Source organism: Myxine glutinosa, chromosome 2, assembly GCF_964187855.1.
Source record: "Myxine glutinosa chromosome 2, kmMyxGlut1.1, whole genome shotgun sequence".
Lineage (NCBI taxonomy): Eukaryota > Metazoa > Chordata > Myxini > Myxiniformes > Myxinidae > Myxine > Myxine glutinosa.
Window position 1 is genome coordinate 251,176,837 of NC_136262.1, and position 22,501 is coordinate 251,199,337.

Genomic DNA, 22,501 nt, shown 5'->3' on the forward strand with positions numbered 1-22,501 from the left:
ACCACCCTCAGGGCACGAGGTTGCATTAATGCTGAATCTCACAATTACACCACCCTCAGGGCACGAGGTTGCATTAATGCTGAATCTCACAATTACACCACCCTCAGGGCTTGAGGGGCCTGAATGCTGAATCTCACAATTACTCCGCCCTCAGGGCATGAGGGGCATGAATGCTGAATCTCACAATTACACCGCCCTCAGGGTATGAGGGGCATGAATGCTGAATCTCACAATTACACCGCCCTCAGCGGCATGAATGCTGAATCTCACAATTACACCACCCTCAGGGCATTAGGGGCATGAATGCTGAATCTCACAATTACATCGCCCTCAGGGCATGAGGAGCATGAATGCTGAATCTCACAATTGCACTGCCCTCAGGGCATGAGGGGCATGAATGCTGAATCTCACAATTACACCACCCTCAGGGCACGAGGTTGCATTAATGCTGAATCTCACAATTACACCACCCTCAGGGCACGAGGTTGCATTAATGCTGAATCTCACAATTACACCACCCTCAGGGCATGAGGAGCCTGAATGCTGAATCTCACAATTACACTACCTTCAGCGCACGAGGCGGCATGAATGCTGAATCTCACAATTACACTGCCCACAGCTGCATGAATGCTGAATCTCACAATTACACCACCCTCAGGGCATGAATGCTGAATCTCACAATTACATCGCCCTCAGGGCATGAGGAGCATGAATGCTGAATCTCACAATTGCAATGCCCTCGGGGCATGAATGCTGAATCTCACAATTACACCACCCTCAGGGCACGAGGTTGCATTAATGCTGAATCTCACAATTACACCACCCTCAGGGCACGAGGTTGCATTAATGCTGAATCTCACAATTACACCACCCTCAGGGCATGAGGGGCCTGAATGCTGAATCTCACAATTACTCTTCCCTCAGGGCATGAGGGGCCTGAATGCTGAATCTCACAATTACTCTGCCCTCAGGGCATGAGGGGCCTCAATGCTGAATCTCACAATTACATCGCCCTCAGGGCACGAAGTTGCATTAATGCTGAATCTCACAATTAGATCGGCCTCAGGGTATGAGGGGCCTGAATGCTGAATCTCACAATTGCACTGCCCTCAGGGCACGAGGAGCTTGAATGCTGAATCTCACAATTACCTCGCCCTCAGGGCATGAGGGGCCTGAATGCTGAATCTCACAATTACACTGCCCTCAGGGCATGAGGCAGCAGTAATGCTGAATCTCACAATTAGATCGCCCTCAGGGTATGAGGGGCCTGAATGCTGAATCTGACAATTACACCACCCTCAGGGCACGAGGCAGCATTAATGCTGAATCTCACAATTACACCGCCCTCAGGGCATGAGAAGCTGAATGCTGCATCTCACAATTACACTGCCCTCAGGGCATGAGGAGCCTGAATGCTGAATCTCACAATTACACCACCCTCAGGGCATGAGGAGCCTGAATGGTGAATCTCACAATTACTCCGCCATCAGGGCACGAGGTTGCATTAATCCTGAATCTCACAACGACACTGCCCTCAGGGCATGAGGGGCCTGGATGCTGAATCTCACAATTACACTGTCCTCAGGGCATGAGGGGCATGAATGCTGAATCTCACAATTAGACCACCCTCAGGGCATGAATGCTGAATCTCACAATTACACTGCCCTCAGGGCATGAAGACGTGAATGCTGAATCTCACAATTACACAGCCCTCAGGGCATGAGACGCTTGAATGCTGAATCTCACAATTACACTGCCCTCAGGGCATGAAGACGTGAATGCTGAATCTCACAATTACACAGCCCTCAGGGCATGACGCATGAATGCTGAATCTCACAATTACACTGCCCTCAGAGCACGAGGTGGCCTGAAAGCTGAATCTCACAATTACACTGCCCTCAGGGCACGAATGCTGAATCTCACAATTACACCGCCCTCAGAGCATGAGAAGCCTGAATGCTGAATCTCACAATTACACTGCCCTCAGAGCACGAGGTGGCCTGAAAGCTGAATCTCACAATTACACTGCCCTCAGGGCACGAGGGGCCTGAATGCTGAATCTCACAATTACACCGCCCTCAGAGCATGAGAAGCCTGAATGCTGAATCTCACAATTACACTGCCCTCAGGCATGAGGGGCCTGAATGCTGAATCTCACAATTACACCGCCCTCAGGGCATGAGAAGCCTGAATGCTGAATCTCACAATATTACACTGCCCTCAGGGCACGAGGACCCTGAATGCTGAATCTCACAATTACACCGCCCTCAGGGCATGAGGAGCCTGAATGCTGAATCACACTACACTGCCCTCAGGGCATGAGGAGCCTGAATCTCACAATTACACCACCCTCAGGGTATGAGCCCAAATCTCACAATTACACCACCCTCAGGGCATGAGGAGCCTGAATCTCACAATTACACCGCCCTCAGGGCATGAGGATCCTTAATCTCACAATTACACCGCCCTCAGGGCATGAGGAGCCTGAATGCTGAATCTCACAATTACACTGCTCTCAGGGCATGAGGGGCCTGAATGCTGACTCTCACAATTACACGGCCCTCAGGGCACGAGGAGCCTGAATGCTGACTCTCACAATTACACTGCTCTCAGGGCATGAGGGGCCTGAATGCTGACTCTCACAATGACACGGCCCTCAGGGCACGAGGGGCATGAATGCTGAATCTCACAATTACACTGCCCTCAGAGCACGGTACTGCATAAATATTTTTCCAAGTACATTACTGCTAGCAGGTTTTTGAAAGTGCCAAAAAGGCGATTTCTGTCATACAGTGCAGTGTATACGGATTTGAAATGAAATAAAATAAAGGTTTTAAGGGCTGTAGAAAAAAAATTCTGGAAGTTTACTGTTGTTGATCAGGTGTCTTTCACACCACCTCATTTAACACGTTATATTAGTTCTTCATGCCTGTTTGTGCCCTATAGAACGAAAAAATAGTATTCCTGTAAAAGAACATCGATGTATATTTATTGGGATAATTTGTCATGACGCACACGCACGAGCTCTTTCATGAGTACATGGAGCATGTTGGTCATTCTTTCCATCCTAATAAAAAGCTTATTTGCACAACAAAGACCTTTATGATGAATTGATGCAGTTTGGGGATGGAGGGGCTACATGGACATTGGCAGGGCTTGTTGGTAACTTAGGTATGGATTGGAGATTGATAGCTGAGGATAAAAAAGACCCTGAGGACCCAAAAGACCCCCAAGGACCCAAAATATCCAGAAGACCACAAAGACCCTGAGGACCTAAAGGACCCCCAAGGACCCAAAATATCCAGAAGACCCCAAAGACCCTGAGCACCCAAAATAATACAAGGACCCAGAAGAACCAAAAGACCCAGAGGACCCAAAACCATCAAGTAACCCAGAGGACCCAAAATATCTCAGGAACCCAAAAGACCCATAGGACCCAAAAGAGCACAAGTTTTCCAAAGTCCCAGAGGACCCAAAAGGTCCCAAAAGTCCTCGTCGACCAAAAATACCCCAAATAACAGTAATTACGTCTCTTTTATTGGAATTGTAGATCGTGACTTTTAAACTGAGCCTCAAGGGTGGTGTTGCAGATGTCATTTTTTAAAATAACAGTGAACACAAGACACAGGGAGGTGAAATTTGTTGCACGTGATGCGCAAAGCTCGCAAAGTGAAACGGGTGTTCATTTAGATCCGCAGGACGTCTCATAAATAAGATACAAGTACATCTGACACTAGGCCAGAAACTGGTCCCCTCTCCCCCGTCCAGGACTTTGGCCTGGTTCGCACCCTCCTATCTTGAAATTCCTGGATCCGCCCTTGCCTTGTACGTTTATGAAGATTTATTTATTTTTCTCACAATGCACAGATCAATGAGCACTGTGTGTGCATCACTAACAAAAGTCATATACAGTGCATTCAGAAAGTATTCAGACCCCTTCACTTTTTTCACATTTTGTTATGTTGCAGCATTATGCTGAAATCATTTAAATTCATTTTTTCCCTCATCAATCTACTCTCAATACCCCCAAAATGACAAAGAGAAAACAGGATTTTATAAAGTTTTGCAAATTTATTAAAAAGAAAAAAACTGAAATATGACATTGACATAAGTATTCAGACCCTTTGCTATGACACTTGAAATTTAGCTCAGGTGCCTCCCATTTTCCTTGATAAATCTTTGAGATCTTTCTATACCTTGATTGGAGTCCACCTGTGGTAAATTCAATTGATTGGACATGATTTGGAAAGGCACACACCTGTCTATATAAGGTCTCACAGCTGACAATGCATATCAGAGCAAAAACCAAGCCATGAGGTCGAAGGAACTGCCTGCAGAGCTCAGAGACAGGATTGTGTCGAGGCACAGATCTGGGGAAGCCTACAAAAAAATTTCTGCTGCATTGAAGGTTCCCAAGAGCACAGTGGCCTCCATAATTCTTAAATGGAAGAAGTTTGGAGCAACCAACCAGGACTCTTCCTAGAGCTGGCCGCCCGGCCAAACTGAGCAATCGGGGGAGAAGGGCCTTGGTAAGAGAGGTGACCAAGACCCCGATGGTCACTCTGGCTGAGCTCCAGAGATCCTGTGTGGAGATGGGAGAAACTTCAAGAAAAACAACCATCACTGCAACACTCCACCGATCTGGGCGTTATGGCAGAGTGGCCAGCCGGAAGCCTCTCCTCAGTGAAAGACACATGAAAGCCGGCTTGGAGTTTGCAAAAAAGCACCTAAAGGACTCTCAGACTGTGAGAACCAAGATTCTGTAGTCTGATGAAACCAAGATTGAACTGTTTGGCTTCCGTATATATATAGGTAAAAGATAGCACATTGAGCAGTAAAATAATTGAAATTCTTTATTAAAAGCCTGATGCTTCAAGAACAAACGAGTTCTCTTCCTCAAAGGCATCGAGAGTGGTTTGGTGGTGACTCCGTTACGTTCCGTTGGGGATGGTTCACGTCATGGATTGATCCAAGTCCTCGCCAATAACAGGGCTTCCCTGCATTCAGGTATCCATAGATACGGTAATGTTAACAACAACTGTAGTTAATGATCAACACCTTGAATAAATGTAAATTCATAAAGGGATGCCAATTTGATTCATACACCTGCATGAAGAGGTAAATGTATTTTATTTACCAGATGTAAGGCCCCTTTATATGAACTTTTCTAGAGCATTACTTGGTTCCTCCTAAGAACACAAGGGTAGTCCAGCATGCACACAGATCCCTGAACTTTTCTAGAGCATTACTTGGTTCCTCCTAAGAACACAAGGGTAGTCCAGCATGCACACAGATCCCTGAACTTTTCTAGAGCATTACTTGGTTCCTCCTAAGAACACAAGGGTAGTCCAGCATGCACACGAATCTCTAAACTTTTCTAGAGCATTACTTGGTTCCTCCTAAGAACACAAGGGTAGTCCAGCATGCACACACATTTTTTTGAATGTCCCTTCTTCTCTGCTGTTTGGCATTTTCTACAATCTATGGAATGTCCCTTCTTTTCTATAATTTGCCACATGGCACATACCATATAAAGGGGCCTTTTCTATGCCCCTGGCATTTTCCCCAAGATGACTTTGTTGCACACGTTCAGCGATATTCTTCGATGTTTGTTCGTTTGCACAGGAAGGGGTGGGTTCGGAGTCCTGGAGAAGGAGACAATGGATGCAATGAACAGATTTTGTTGATCGAGGTATGCTAACCGCCTTGGGAAGGAAGAAGCTGACGTTTCGGGGATTAACAATCCATCGGAGCAAAAGAGCCCAATGAACGGATAACGCGCTCAAAACATCAGCTTCTCCTTGCTTCCCACGGAGGTTACCAAACCTCAATCATTGTACAAAGTGGACAATATGGTTGAATTTGCAGGAAATTAATGGAGTAAAGGAATGTTTGATTTATCCAGCATGAACGTTAAACTGAGTATTGCAGTACAAAATAAAGCCCTGGTTCGAAAGATTAAAGTAAACATGCCTTTTCCTATCCACCCACGCTACCTCGCCAGCCTTTTATGATTGCATGAGAAAGGGAAGCAGTGGATGGCATTTCCTCCCCAGACTGTAACCTTAGGAGTATTATGTAGGCCGTAGGAGTACGTATGGCTGGGTATTCAATAACATGAAAGAGGAAATTAAAATTATGTATATTCAAAGTATCATAAAGCAGCAGCATTGGGGTGTGCGAGCATTCCTTGACATCATGCGTTCCCCATTTTTGCATTCATTGCCCAAACACGAGATTAAAGCATTGATAAACAACCATTGGTGGCATTCATTTGGCAGGCTTGATGGGCCTAATGGTCTCCTGCGTTGATATTCCTTGTAAGGTAACATATTACGTTAGTTTACTTAAGCAACCTCTAACATGCAAAGCAGAATTCCAGGTATTTGTCAACTGTCCAGGTGTGTCCGTCTAATGCATTATAAACGATGAAAAAGGAAGCAGAGAGGATTTTAAAAATGATGATTTAACAGCTGTGGCATACTTTGAGAAGACAGTCTCTGACATACTTAGGGAAGAAGAGACAGTGATATGTCTGTAACACTGAACTTTATCACAAACAAGCAGGGGTGTTGACCGGTGCTGTAGGATGCTGTTTTTATCCTGTTGGCATTTTAAAGGAATTTTTTTTTTGTGGGGACCTAAAACACTTCCCATTAAAAAATGCGGTCTGGGATCATTTAATATTTCCTTTCACATAGCTACAAAGGCAATGCAGAGCTCGTCAAAAAAAAAAAATTCACCTTTTTTGTTCAAAAAGGTAATTTTTGAACTAACACTCTTTTGAACGAACAATTTTTATTTTCTTTTAACTTGGCAATCATTCATAAATCTCCAAAATTTTGACAAGGATCCATTTGGCCATCACTCAGAAAAATGGTCGGTCGGTCGGTCGGTCGGTCGGTCGGTCGCACGCACACACACACACACACACACACACACACACACACACACACACACACACACACACACACACACACACACACACACACACACACACACACACACACACACACACACACACACACACACAGACATACAAACATCTCTGATATAGAACAAACAAGAAAGAGCAATCAGAGATTGCAGACCCTCACCAGGACGTGTTTTTGATGGTTTTGAAGGCTTTTGTGTTAAAACAAATATGGCGGCCGAACCACATGACCGATGACGTCATCATCTTCTTTTTCTCCACCAAATTATCCCTAGATGACATTCAAGAAATTTCATCATAATCAGATAAAGTTTGGTACTTGTCGAATTATGACATCATAATGGAGGCACCTATAACATCATCATTAACAGATGTTATTCCACATGGAGAGTTCTTTACAATGAGCCATGTCTCAATTTTTTCGATGCAGCGCTTTCGGAGATATAGAGGCGCAAAGTTTTTTCTGTTTTTACACGATGGCACCCGTACCACGTGATCTATGACGTCATAACTATCATTAAAACAAGATCAAACGTCTAACAGCGGCGTAGCCAGGCTTGTAAAATATTACAAACCACAAACAGATGATTAGCTTTTCAAACAGTCACTAATGCTGCTTATAGCATTAAACAAAGAAATTTGGAGGAATCCCGGCATCTGTGAGGTAAGTTTTACTTCCAGAATTGAGGGAAGATCTACTGTAATCTATATACTGTTACGTGTTACCTCCCCAAACCCTGGTAACAGTGCCCCTCAGTCTCGAGAGGGAACTCGGCAGAAAGATTTGTTATTTTGAGTGTTCTAATAAACCATGGTAAAACCACACCAATGCAATTGTAGAACAAAACAAGTAATTGTATCAAGAACTCTCACATACACAATAATAACACTATTAAAGAAAGTACCATGAAAATATCACTTGCATCTCATGAACAATACATATGATGGTACCATCATTCCCCAATACTCTCAAAGCATTGAACTCATGATACGCCAAACGTGAGTGGAATGTAGCAATCCCAAAGTCAGTGCACGAATCCCTACGCTGGGCGAAGGTCGAAGTCATGCAGAACGGCAAGAACAATAGGCAGGTATCGGTGTGGCTGCGGACGAGGATTTACGAGGTGAGAGGTCGAGCAAATGGCGGCATGGGGTAACGATCCCCCAAAACGTGAGTGCAATCCACGCCCCACATCCACCAACGATTAGGCCGGTATGGAAACCAACCCATTTCAATATGGGAATCCCAACGACAAAACACGATGCACCAGGTGGACGGCCTCCTAGAAGGAAAAATGGCAGATCAGCCTGTAATGAAGGCGCTTGCTTTCCCACCAACAATAGTTCACGCTTGGTACCAAAACCTGAGAGACAGGTTTAATTGCAATCGCAATATGCGACGATGTCGCGGGCAATCCCTTTCACGGGAAGCCTCAATTCATTCGCGACAAATATCGAGGAAGTCCGCGCGCCGCCTCGATGCGACTCACGACCGTTGCGACTCTTTCCCCCCGCCGATCTTCCCCCTCTCTCCTCTTCCGGTTTCTTTGCCGCGTTTTCCTTTTTCCTCCACAAACATTTATTTTTACCTTTTACGAAAGTCATCTCCATTTCACACAGAAATCTTAACAACAATATTACCTGAAACTAAAAATCCTACAAGTATATAATAACAACAAAGGCGGAAGTGACAAATCGTAACAATACCCCTCAATGGTTGGGGGTGTGCTCATTTACCAAGCAGCCAGGTAGCGCTTGCCAAGCCAGCTGTTCCTTCAGGGTTTTAAATGGCGCGCTTGCTTGAATGCTTAAGCCACTTGGCGATCTCTCCACAAAAAACTTGGTAAATGAACACACACCCAATGTTCTTGAGCCCGACCATAGATCGACTGTAATCAATATACCCCAAAGAGGAATGACCCTTCCTGCCGCTCCCTGCGTGAGCGGGTGAACGAGTAAATTAAAATGTCGGTCGGTGGAGTCAGCCGTCGTAATGACATCATAGACGTAATGACAATACGACTGAAACGATACACTACTGTATTAAGAAACCTGGGCTTAATTTGTCCAAAGCGGTCCGAAGGTGAGGCATAACTCCTAAGGCCTATACGTACTGTACCGTTTTGTTGGAAGAGACGTAACGCCGATGTTTTCGATATTTGATGATCATTTTAACAATCGGTTTGTTTGTGTTTCACACTGAATGAAAAACGTAAAGGTAGAGCATGGCGATTGTGATATATGACAGGTTCTACGATATGTTCGGGCTGAACGAAATTGGAATAAAAATGGCGGTGTGCGGAGTCAGCCGCCGTATCGCCCTAATGACATCAGACATAATCACATCACCCTGTCATGTGAACAGATCCTCAGCTCTGATTGGTATACGTTTGAGGGGACATACATACAGATGGACAAACTGTTCTAGACGGCTTTGCCCTATGGGCTGCACCGTAAAAATCTACAGGAGGCGCACTTATGGTGAAAATTTCCTGTCAATCGGACCAACGGTTGCAGAGAAAAGCATACTTATTCTGTGCGGACAAACAGACAGACAGACAAACAGACTCAAATGCAAACCCTCTCCTCTGGCAAGGGTAATAAGCAGTTTTTATTCAATTCATAAACATAATTACGTACTTCGATAAGTCGACTGGTTTTCATATCTGTACATATTCGTTTAAAAAGATAGGTTCATAACATTTTCACCACTCTTATGATTTAGGATAAACATTTAATTCTGGACCGATACAATGTGTGATCAGCAAATGCATGGCCTGACGAAAATCACAAACTGGATGTAGCAAAAATATTGTTATGTTTTTGGTGTATGGATGAAATACCTTGGCCGAGATAGAATCGTATAAATTAGCATGCTCTGAGTGTCGCAAAGAAGAAAAACCCACCTCGATGTATCTAAGTAGTGTCGAATGTCCGGGTAAGATCGTATATGTGTCTCCATACGAGGGGTGGAGCTATGCTAATTAGGGAGGGCTTAAGGATAAACCCCAGTGTGTAATTGCCCTGTGATTTTTTTCCCTTCGTTGTTATTGCATCAAAAAGGGCTGCCATTACAACTATAACAAATGGACTCATTCGCTCACCACGGATCCAGGGCCGACAGGGGCAGCATTTGCCGATCTGCACATAAATCCCACCTCACAGCCTTCGACGTTATCCGAACATTCCCGAAAGAAATTGGACTCCGCCCCCCGACGACTCGTAACAAGGAACCCACACCCCGGCCCTCGTGCTTGATGGAGGCACGATGGGATGATTGAGTAGAGCTCTGTGATTGGAGAGAGTGTGACGTCAGAGTGGAAGATTCGAGAGCTGAAGGAAAAGAGAAGCTGTCACACCATCTTGCTCTTCTGGTCCTGGCTTTGATAGTGGGCAGTCGCATTTCCTCCTTGTTCCTGCTTGGTCATGGGTGTGTGGTCTTTGTTTCGTGTGCGCTCTTGGGAAAGGGCTGTTGAAAAACAGCGGTTCGGGACAGTCGGAACTGCACGGCACAGGATCGACGTCGGCGGTGGACTGGGTCCACGTCGTGTTTCCTATGGACGTCGAAGAGCGCCACTCCATGCCATTTTGTGCATTTCCCGCGCCGTGGTTTGGAGGTGACGAGCGACCGGCAAGCCTTACCAGTCATTTGGGGATGCAAAGCTGAGTGCCGGCTGATTACCAAAGCATTATTTATTTTCTTTTACTTTCTTTTTCCCCTTGTTTTTATATGAGTCTGAGTGGAGACGTCTCAATTAGGAATTTTAGTTTTTACCTCACCTTTCATCGTTACTTGCATTTATTTTCATGAAATCATTATTTGTCTAATTTTACTTTCCTTGTATTGTGGATTTTGCTGGCCCGTCTTTGTGTTTGTGGGTTCGGATTAACCCGTGTGTTCTTACCAATCAGGTAAGACTTCAAACCTACCCGCGCATGTCACTCCCGCCAAGTTGGGTATACACCTCGGAGTAAAGCTCGTTTTGGCCATTCGTCCTGTTGGGGTCTTAACCCCAGAGACACGACAATATGTTTCTAAAATTTTAAAGAATTATGATAATTTTGCTTTCCAAAATTTTTCACAATTTAACCTTTGAACCAAGAAATAACCCCAGTTAAATTTTCAAGCCACATAATTATTGATAACCCCTGATACATACAATGGTCAATGGGAGAGCAAGCAGATTCCCGAAAGAATATCTAACGGCCCAAAGTTGAGTTAATCATTCATGTAGAAGGAATCGGAAAAGAAAAACTAGAACGGTCCTCTTCGATGTCGCAACATCACACGGTATGCCTCCGCCCACATTATTACATCATTATACATACTTCTACCAGGTTTGATTTAAATTCATTCAGCTGTTCTCAAGTATAACATTTTTATCTGGAATGACCTCTGACCTTTGAAACCAACATCTAATCAGTTCATCTTTGCATAGTAGTATATACATTATACATATACCAAGTTTGGTCACCCATCACTGGTTCACAAGTTAGCGCAGTAACAGAATTCTTACCTAATGGGACCATTGACCTCCTGATCCCATAATCTAATTTGTTTATCTTTACATCATTATACATACTTGTACCAAATTGGATTTTGTTCCCTTCAGCCGTTCCTAAGTTATCGCGTTAATGAAAACCTATTACTAACTGACCTTTGACCTCTTCATGCGGAAATATAGTCAGTTCACCTTGGTACCATAATATATTTATATACATACACCATTTATATATACATACACCGAGTTTGGCGAAAATCCCATCACTGGTTCACAAGTTATCTCGGTAACAGAATTTTTACTTCACGGGATATCTGACCTTTGACCCCAAAATCTCACCAGTTCATCATTACATCGTTCTACATACTTGTACTAAGTTTGCCTTCGATCCCTTCAGCCGTTCTTAAGTTATCGCGGTTATGAAAACCTATAACGGACACACGGACGGACAACCCAAAAACATAATGCCTCCCGCGACTTCGTCGGCAGAGACATAAGAAACACATTTTTGATCATAACTTGAATAATTTTCCTCCGATTTTCATGACGTTGGGTTTTCTGGATAGATTATAGAATGGGACACTTTCTTTATTTGCACTTTCTCCCGAAATGTGGAAAGTTAAGGTAATATCGCGGTCCGAAAGGAAAATGCCATCATTTGATTGCGGGCACCGGGGGAGGCTTACCTTTGGCGATCACTTTGTGATCACAGATATCTGTCTGTGGAATTTTATTATTTATGGAAATCTGTCCTTCCCCATCTACCAAGCTTCTCTACACACCAAATGACATTTGGATAATGCAGAAACAGAACTTGCATTGCTTTAAGGAAATTTATCAAATAAAACGTCAGGTGGAAAGAAAGGCATTTACGGTAATATTAGTTCCTCCGTTGAATTGCTGCTAATTATTCAGCCTTGGCATGAGGAGGATTTTAAAATTACCATTGTCAGTGAAGTCCCTTGATTGTGTATAATTTGTACTTTACCCATGTTTATGATTTGTTTCATCCCCATCTGTTTGTAATCTTCTCACATTCCAAATTTAGGGCCAGCTCTTTATTTTACATGCTCACAAGAGTAGGATGTGGGGGCTAAATTAAGGAGGGGGGGGGGGCGGGGGGGAAGAACGACAAAAACAGAAGGAATGATGAATCATAGGAGGGGGGAAAAAAAGAAATAAATGAAGAATAGGAGTGTGGTGAGAAAAGGGAAAGGGGACTAAGTAAGGGAGAGAAGGGAAGATCCATAAATTAGGCATGACGAGGCATGGGAGGAGAGGGGGAGGTGTGAAATTACTACGTAATAAATAGATAACCCCTTCAGCAACCTGCAAATCTAGCGAAACCTTGGTGTGGAGAAGAGACACGAACTGGGAGTGGAAGCAAGTCGACAACTTCCGAATCTCAATGATCTGAACAGCGCCGAAGATTTCTCAAGCCGTCTCAACGTGCACTGCCGTGGGATGGTAATCAACAGTAAATTAGCAGCAAAATTCAAAACTACATTAAAAAAAACCACGTTTACCTCCGACTGACTGAACAAATTCACCTGTGCAAGAAAAAAGGAACATCGTCCAGTCCGAGTGAAGCCGCCGCACACATCCAGACAACTAGAACGACACTCCGCAGAGAGCATATCTCCGCCGGGTGAACAGTTTACGTTTTGTATCCCAGAAAATCACAATACAGAATCACATTTAATCAAAATCATCCGTCCACAACTTTTTGAGATATTTTGTTCACAAACGGACAGACAGACAGACAGAGGTGAAAACATAACCTCCATCCACCTTTGGTGGCGCAGGCAATAATGGCGCGTAGGGGGTCACTCCCGTTTTGCAGACAAACCATTGAAGCCACACACACAGCGAGCTGAAAAATATCTGTATTGCATTAGGGAAATCTGTTATCTTTGAGAGCAAGTCGGACACTGTACATATGCACATGTACAAGCTGTAAATGCAAAACAGCGTTTGCTGAGAAAATTCCAGCACTCTAGATCAGAAGATGTGAGGGCAACAGACGATGCACGACAAACATTTTGGATCAATCAAAACGGTCTATTTTATATACTAGTTCTGGTTCTTGCTGACTGCATATATATATATATATATATATATATATACACACACATCTTTTATATGAACAAAATTGAACTGCGACAGCATATTTACAGTATCCACAATAATACCCTAACTGCAAAATCCTTCGTTTTTGCTTTGACAACATTTGCATAATCCATAGTCATTTGAAAATGTAATCAACATTCAGGGAAGCATTCGTGTTAAGGCCTATTTTGTTCACCATACAAACATTATTCTGCCTTGAAAGTCAATGATGGTTTTTCTATCTGTTTTCACCGAAAACAATCGTTATTTAATTTTTTGAGTGAAAAAATCCTAGTGGAATCACCGACAACGCCCCTCAATTGTTTGTATTTCTGGGATATCAAGAACATTAAAGCTGAAAACTGGAGGTTATGAGCGGAGGGGCTGAGAGGGTGCAATTTATCTCGGGTGGAGGTGTAGACTGCACCATGTAGGTAGAAAGACTGGAGAGAAGCGGCGCCATGATGGTGAGCACATGAAAAGGGAAAAAGGCCCTCTTGGCAGAGGCAATGCCCGTGGAAACTTTAGTACGGTCATTGCTGTATTACCAAAGTAACTTCCTCATTTATCACCGAAATAAAGACGGCTTAACATAAACAATATTCAAGCAAATTGCACTTCAACCTCGAAAACTCATGGGACATTACAAAACAAAACAAACTAGCTATAGCTATTCCTATATGCACATCTAGACACACATTGATGTTAATCCGTTATATTTCGTAAAAATTATTTCAAAAGGAAAGCATGTACAAGGAAACAATTGCAACTATGCAACAAAACTTTCAGTGCAAAACACCCTCGACGTGACGAACAAGGAGGACATGAAACCGGTTAAAAATATATATATATATATCAAAATTTTCTGGAAGCCGATCTTGCGACACGGCGATGTTAAATGCTTAGGTTTTCATCGATCGTATTTTGAGGCTGCGAAGTTTAATTGACAAAATCACCCAATTGAGCTGCTCAACTTAATTAGACAACGGTTCGCCCATCTAAGTTAGACAACATCAAAGATGGGTTAAGCGAGAGAATTGTTTTTAGGAAACAATTGTGGGGAGTTGGGAGAACGTTTGTACGACGTAGTACGCGATGAATGAACATCAAGTTTGACAGATGCAAAAAGGTATCTCAAAAAAGATTAGGCCCTACTTAAAATATATAGGTTGTACATAAACTTTAGCAATAAATAATAAACTCCGACATTTAACAGGAGCCTCAACACTGGTTCCACAACGTAACAAAAAGTTTCTTCTACACCGTGGTGCTCCTGCACGAAATTAGAAGCAGCAAATAAAAGCCAACATAGAAATGATTTTATACACGAGTTCAACTTGATGACAAGCAAAATGAATGTGTACAACAGCAAGGAGAATGTAACATATCAAAGGTGAAACGGGGGATCCTGCGGTTAAATAAGACGTATACATACTGTACATTCCATTAAACGTGGGACAATAAGTTTTATACAAATTAGCTGTTGTGGTCCGAAGGTTAGCAAAAACCACGGATTAGAAACCTTGACTGACGTTTTCCTCGTGCGTGTAGGTGCCAGTCGTGCGGATCAAGGCATTTCCTTTCCTGCTCTAGCTGATGAAATAGAGCAGTGGTTCCGAAACCTCTTATGTCAAAGACCCAAAATTTTAAATTGCGTTCGCCTCGCGACTTAAATGGTACCGGTACCTATGATAAAAATTGTCGGAAAGAACGCTTTTGATGTGAAAAAAAAAACACCTCTCAAAAACCGGGATTTCTAGGTGGGTTTTTCAAGTACAGGTCGTGACCCTGGGTTTGGGAACCCCTGAAAAAGAGTTTTCAAGAAAAGAGCAAACCACCGCACGTCCGTGTTGCTCAAACCACATTTAATCAGAGCTACCAATTATTGTGCCCCCCCACTCCCTCCCTGTTAATTTTCTATGCTGAAGTGTGAGTGCGTGCCCTTCTGACTTCATAAACTTCAAGATCTGAGCACAGACCATAGTTACAAGATTTCAAAAATATCTGGCCCTCCTAACTGACAGCAGGATCAGGCTGAAGTTACTTCCTGCTAACACTAGAGTATAAATACACAAATTGTCAACTAAAGCTGTGCTCAATGAAAGGACAGAAATTTCACAACCAGTAGAAAGAGTGCAAAAAACAGTGGATGGAAGCAGCACGTTTAAAATGTCACAGTTTACACCCTCTCCCCACACTTCACCCCATCACCCCCCTCCTCCCACTCACCACCCAAACCCTCCCTCCCCAAAAACAGAGAGAGAAAAAAGGAAAATCGATGAATCTCCTACAATGAAATCCAACAAACATCTTTGGGTTGTGTCACAGGGGCGTATCTACAAATGAATGTACAAAAGCTGGATTGATTCGGTATCATCAAACAACAACGTTTCACCAGTGGCTTTTTAAACTGAAAGTGTCCAAAGCGTGCAGAGTCGGAGTAATCCAACCAAAGATGTTCTGCTTGTAGGAACCCTCAGCAACAGTGTAGTGCGTGTGTCGCTCTGACAAACCGTCCAGTGTTTCATTTCTTTCCCTTTTTCTCCTCCAATGCCCTTCCCGCTAGCCTAGAATCATCCGCACCACACCCGGATACTCCCCACCCCAAATCCTAACCAAAAATAAAAAACAAAAAACAATTAGCAGCATCAGTCTCTCGCAAATCACAACAGCGAGCACGAATGGAAAGTGAAGGTGGGAGGTCGTGGAACGGTCCAGGGAGCAGAACGAGAGGAGATGACACCATGATAAGTCATCAACTCCCCTCTTCTCCACAATGAACGCAACCGTCACCTGCGAGAGAGAGAGAGAGGGGAGAAAACATTTTTTTAAGGCTGGAGATGTTTACACAAATATTAAAACAATAAATAAATTATATCAAACAGACAACACATTGCAAAACAAGATACAACCGGTTAAAATAAACGTTGAACACGTTATGGATAGAAAAACAAGAGGTTGGATGTTGGAATCATCAGTTCATGAGATTCACCATTAAAACATTACAAGGTAATGATGGAAACACCTGTGCAGCATTACCTCAGATCACATCCCTCCCCACCCCCCAATCCATGCTCATCATCTCTCCTACCCCAAATTATCCCATTCACAAGCATTCCATTTTTCCAGGTTATTGTAACCCCCACTTCCTCTCTTTTTGTCTGCTACTTGTTGGTCGGTTTGTTTCTTTTCTGTTTCATCCCCGATTTTCCCTTCCTTTTCTTGCTCTATTTCATTGAGCTTGTCATTCTCCCTCTCCCCTTGACCTCACTCTCACTTATACTCTGCTGTTTGTGTTTTCCCCTTTCCCTTTTGTTCCATTCTATTCTGCTCTTGCTCTTCCATGAGCCTCGATCACATATTCAAAAAAAAAAGTTCATTAAAAATGTTTCAGTCTTGTCATCTTGAGAGGGAAAGTACTTGAAAAGCAAAGGGGAATGGAAACCATGGAAACCTCCACACATGGTTTGCCGACTTCCTCGCTGGTCGCAGTCCACGTGTGGCCCTGAATGGAATTCTCTCATCTCCCCTTCCTGTTCAGGCTGGAGTTCCCCAAGGCAGACCACTTTATGGGCCCTGTGCTTTTTCTGGTCTTCATCAATGATCTCTCCGACTATCTGGAAAATCCTCTCTATCTCTTTGCTGATGACTCCACTCTCTGCCGGTCCATTCCTCATCCCTCAGATCGGCAGTCTACAGCCTCCTCACTCTCTGCAGACCTGGACAAAATCACAGACTGGTCAAACAAGTGGAACATGTCTTTCAATCCTGACAAATCTCACACTCTTACTATGTCTCTCAGAAAAGACCGACTGGACAACCCTCCCATCTACTTTCTCAATAATCCTCTCGAAGAAGTTCTGTCACTCAAGCTTTTGGGTCTCACTATCTGCCATGATCTTTCCTGCGAAAACCACATTTCCAAGCTGGCCTCCAAATCTAGTCGCCGACTGGGCATCCTCCATCGTGTGAAGTCCTTTCTGGGCACTTCTGAGCTCCTCACCACATACAAGGCTTTCAGAGTCGTTGCAGTGTTCATATGTTTTATTCCTCTCCCACCTCCCCCCAAGTCCTCCCGATGTCCCTGCTCTGAAATGTTGTGTTTGTGTCCTTCCCCCTCTCTCCCCATCTTGTCTGCCGCTCCCCTTGTTTTTTGTGTTTTGTGTGTCGGTTTGTCTTTTTGTGTGACTAATGTTAGCTCTTTCACGAGCCTCGATCTTGTATACAAAATCTGCAGCTCAATGGAATACTGCTCTCCTCTCTGTGCCGGTGCTCCTGCCTCACATCTAGCTCGTCTTCACGCGGTTGAAACCAAAGCTTTTAGAATCATTGGAATCTCCCGCGATGAAGCTGATTCTGAGGGCCTTTCACTCGCTCACTGCAGGCAGGTTGGTGGTCTTTCTGTCTTCTACCGACTCCTCTCCGGCCTTGCTCCCCCAGCTCTGTCTGTGGTCTGTCCCCCAAATATTCCTACAGGTCGCACAAGATCTGCCAGCAACCCTCTTCTGGTGAAACTGACAAAATAAAGACTCTCTGCTCACCTTCACCCTTTCATTCCTCTTTTCTCCCGCCTCTGGAACAAACTCCCTCACCCTCTTCAATCCCACTCCTCCCTCCAGGTCTTTAAAACAGCTGTTCACCACCATCTCTTATCTTCCCCCATCCAAAACCTTGATCTTTTCTACCCCCATTAAAACACCCCAAATCCACCTCTTTCAATCTACAACCTCTTTCCTGAAACGCCGAGTAGTGTTCATTTGCTTTATCCTGTGTACCCCCCCCCCCCCCCAATCCCCGCCCCACCACCCCCCGGCCCTCTCCCTTCCACAGATCTCTCGATGTCACTGTTCTCTACTGTTGTTGTGCTTGTATGTTCTCTTCTCTCTCCCCCTCTTGTCTCACACTCCCTTTATTTGTTGTATGTTAGGGGTCCGTGCATGTTTTCGTGTGTAATGTGTTAGCTCTTACACGAGCCTTGACTCTGTATACAAAAGGGGAAGGATGGGGGCTGTCGGATCCAAAAGTCATTTTCTCTGCACAGGAAAGGGTATGCATTGGGAATTGTTGGTAACAGACTCAGTTTGTTCCTTGTGGAACACATTGGAGCACTAAACACATAAAGGCAGTGTGCATTGTTACTCAAACTCAATTTTCAGAGAGTACTTATAGAGAGTCAACACTGCAGGATGTGTGTGTGGGACAAATCAATCCTGATCTTCAAGCAGTGGCACCTTGTGATATATGTAATGATGAATGAGCTTATTGGTGGCTTTTTGTCGTGTTAATTCACCCCGGGGTAGAAGGTTTATCTGTTCAATGGAGAAAATCTGTGCAGCGTTGAAGTCTGAAATACTCGCAAGGAAGACATGACAAAAGTTAAACAAATACCCTCTCCCCCTCCCAACCCATTCTCTCCCACGTCCTTCACCGTCCTACACCAGCACCAACACTTGGAGTGCAGCTTGTTATAACCAGTGTTATACCCTCAATATGCTTCTTGTCACATGGTTTTTTTTTTTTCTGCTATAGCGACGCAAATATTTTTTCCCGTTGCAACGACCACTTGCACAAGCCTGTCATGTTTGCAATTTGTGTTCGTTTTGCCGAGCACAGCAATGGCAAATAAAACATGGAAATACCATTATGAGCAAGGTACTTATGAAAGTACTTGTAAAATTGATATAAAGGCCTGGGCTCGCTAAGAAGTTTGTATTCATTTCTTTTTTTAAACTAATAATTGTGGTTTCAATAGACTAGCAGGATGGCCTAAAGGTACACACACTGGCTAAGGAAACTGGCTTCCTTCAGGTTTGAATCCCACAACCCAACTATAAACTTCCATACTGGTGTTTCACAGGTAGGGTACCTTAAAAGGGCGTCCGGTCTGCCGGCATTAGTTGGTGGACATTAAAGATTCCACGGTGTCCTTTGCAAAGAGTGGGCGAGATATCGCCGGCACCATGAACAAATTCCAAATTCCTACCCAAACCTTAATTGAACGTCTGAGGCTCGGCCAGCCAGTTCGTGAAAGACTTGGGCCAAGCTTCACCGGTCAACTCTCCATAGGAACATGGGAATAATTGTTTCCATTAAACAAGAAGAAGAATTGGGTCTTCAATTTTTTTAGTGTTTGGATCCCTTGCAGGTCAGATCAGGTATGGGAGCATGCACCGGAGCAGCGCGTCGCCGCATCCACTTTCCGACGGTACTCCAGGGGCCTCCGTCTGGCCATCCCCCAGGCTGATGCCTGGCCCATCCCTATCTCCTTGAGATGCCGATCAACCTGCTGCAACCACGAGGCACGCGGTCGGCCCGTTGGCCTCCTCCACTCACGAGGCTCCCTTGCTGAGAGTATCTGGTGAGCTGGATCAGCATCCGGAAAACGAGCCACATGTCCATACAGCCGCAGCTGATGCTCACGGACCATACAGGTAACAAATCTCATCTGAGTCTCTCTCAGGCAACCGCTCGTTCCTCCCAGATTATCCCTTGAAGATGCAACAAAAACAGGGTCCCCTTCTCGAGACTAACAAGCGTTACGCCTAGGTCCCCCGTCGTTGAAGTGATGCGAGTTGACAAAGTGGAAGACGCAAGGCGGCCATCTTGGATTTTGACGTGGCGACCCAGTTTTCAACAGCGTTCTCCCTTATGCGTAGATACACCCACACATCAGATTAGAAGTTAGTAGTTCGTTTATTTTTAAAGATATTCCGCTCACAAGGTTCAGACATATATATGGTGGCGGCCATCTTGAATTTTGACGTGGCGACCCAATTTTCAAAAGTGTTCTTCCATATGCCTAGTTGCACCCACACATCAAATTAGAATTCGGTCCTTCGCTTACGCACGCACGCACACACACACGGACGGAGGGGAAAACCATCGTCCCCCTTTCGCTCCGCGGTGCGACGGGGGACAATTACTCCCTCTCAGGAAGTGTATTTCTTAAATGCATTGGAATGTTTTCTTACTATTAAATGCAGGAAATTCAGAGGATAAAAATATTCCAAAGGGAATGTCAATCCATCCAAACTACATACCCATTAAAAAAATCAAAACGTAGCATGAATGGCCCAGCACGAAAGAAAAATATTAACTTTCAATCGAGTCTCACAAAAACATGCATGTTGAAATTGACATTCCTGATCGTTAACTCCGCCGAAGGTGGACGGAGGTTATGTATTCACCTCCCCTCCTTCCAAATTTCCAGTTTTTCCTTCCTGAGTTTCCTTCTGTGTCCATCTTGTCCACCCCATGTGTCCTCCCCTACCTCTCATTCCTCACCACACCCATAGTGCCCCTCTACCCTGCTGTTGTTGTGTTTCCCTCCTTTTCACTGTGTTCATGAATTTATGTCTTTGCTTTTTTATAACTCAATCTTGGACAACAACATTCTAATCGAAGCTTTACAAAAGTTGTAATAACCCGATTCTAACCTGGTGGCCCAACTATGTTATGAAGGTGTGCCATTTATCCGTTGTGTTGTACATACGAAATAGACATAAGTTAGAATTTTTTGTCACATTATTGGCTGAAGTATAACCCTTCAAACTAAGATGGCAAAATCAATTAAAACATACATAATCACATTTGAACCGTCAACAAGAAAGAAAAAACAAATAAATCCAGAAACCATAAAAGTTTAGGGGCTGAAGTCCGACAAATTTCACCTTAAAGCAAAAAAAACAAAAAACAGAATTGTTCAAAAGAATGAGCAGTGCACTTTTACTTTCTTTAAGTTCCAATTCCTTTTCGACGACGTAGGATTCTGAAAGTCATAAGCTCAATGGCAGATTAGCGTTACTCGAGTTAGTGTAACGTACACGTTCTACATATTATGTCTACAGCGATCCAAGGCTCATGGAGTAGCTTGCTCATAAATCATGCAGAGCAAGTCAGTGTACTTTCAGATAAACTACTAAGGACATTTGTAGACAATGGAAAAAACTTATGGCACATGGGATTTGGACTTGGTAAGCCTGCATCACGAGCCAAGGGTTCAGATCTGAATACCAACAGGCAAACCAACCGAGTCACTGATTACAAGGCAATCACAAAAGTACAATGAAGTCGTTTTGAAAGTTTGAAATTATTTTTTAAAGTTTTTCCCCCTTGTTCAGCTGAAACATCCAATAAACGTCAACACTTTAAATCCAATACTCTATTAACAGCCAATTGGCCTGTACAGAATGAAGAACGAGTCTTGTTTTGCAAGAGCTACTGCCAATATTCGTCGACGGACAAGATAGATCAAAGCATGGAATCAACAGGATGTTGGTCAAGGTATGCTAATGGTCATTGGAACCAGGCAGAAGCTGATGGTTTGGGCATTAACCCTTTGTTGCTGTGACAAAGGGTTAATGCCCAAAACATTGACTTTTCCCCGATTACCATGACAGTTAGAGCATGTATACAACAAACAATGTTCTGTTGATTTCATCTACTAGTACACCCGCAGACTCCGGGAGTAGCAGGAAGGGTCATTCCTCTTTGGGGTACATAGATTACAGTCGATCTATGGTCGGGTCTCAAGAACATTGGGTGTGTATTCATTTACCTAGTTTCTTGTGAAGAGATCGCCAAGTGGTTTAAGCATTTGAGCAAGCACTCCATTCAAAACCGTTAAGGAACGGCTGGTTTGGCAAGCACTAGCTAGCTGCTTGGTAAAGGAGCACAACCCGAGCTTCTCCCTTTCAGTTTCGTATCAAACAGCAGGAGCGAGTTTCAAAATTTCGCTACGAAAAATGCCACGGCAGTGGCAGAAAGGGCCATGTTATTAACCCAACATTTGTGGGTTATATAGAGTACAGTAGATTTTCGCTCAGTTCTGTAAGTAAACCTTACTTCATGGATGTCGGGATTCCTTGAAATTTCTTCATTTAGTGTTATAAAGAGCATTAGCGACTGTTTAAAAAGCAAATCATACGTGTTTGTGGTTTATAATATTTTTACTTCC

General features: G+C 43.8%; 1 protein-coding gene across 2 annotated transcripts in view; it reads right to left on the minus strand.

Annotated features, from left to right (window-relative positions):
- Positions 1 to 13,304: 13,304 nt before the first annotated feature.
- The window catches only part of PWWP2B (PWWP domain containing 2B), a 56,120-nt gene continuing 46,923 nt past the window's right edge, over positions 13,305 to 22,501 (minus strand). For both annotated transcript variants that reach the window (XM_068105940.2, XM_068105941.2), the window contains exon 5: positions 13,305 to 16,338. The gene's annotated coding sequence lies outside the window, so the exon portion shown is untranslated. The remainder of the gene's footprint in view (positions 16,339 to 22,501) is intronic.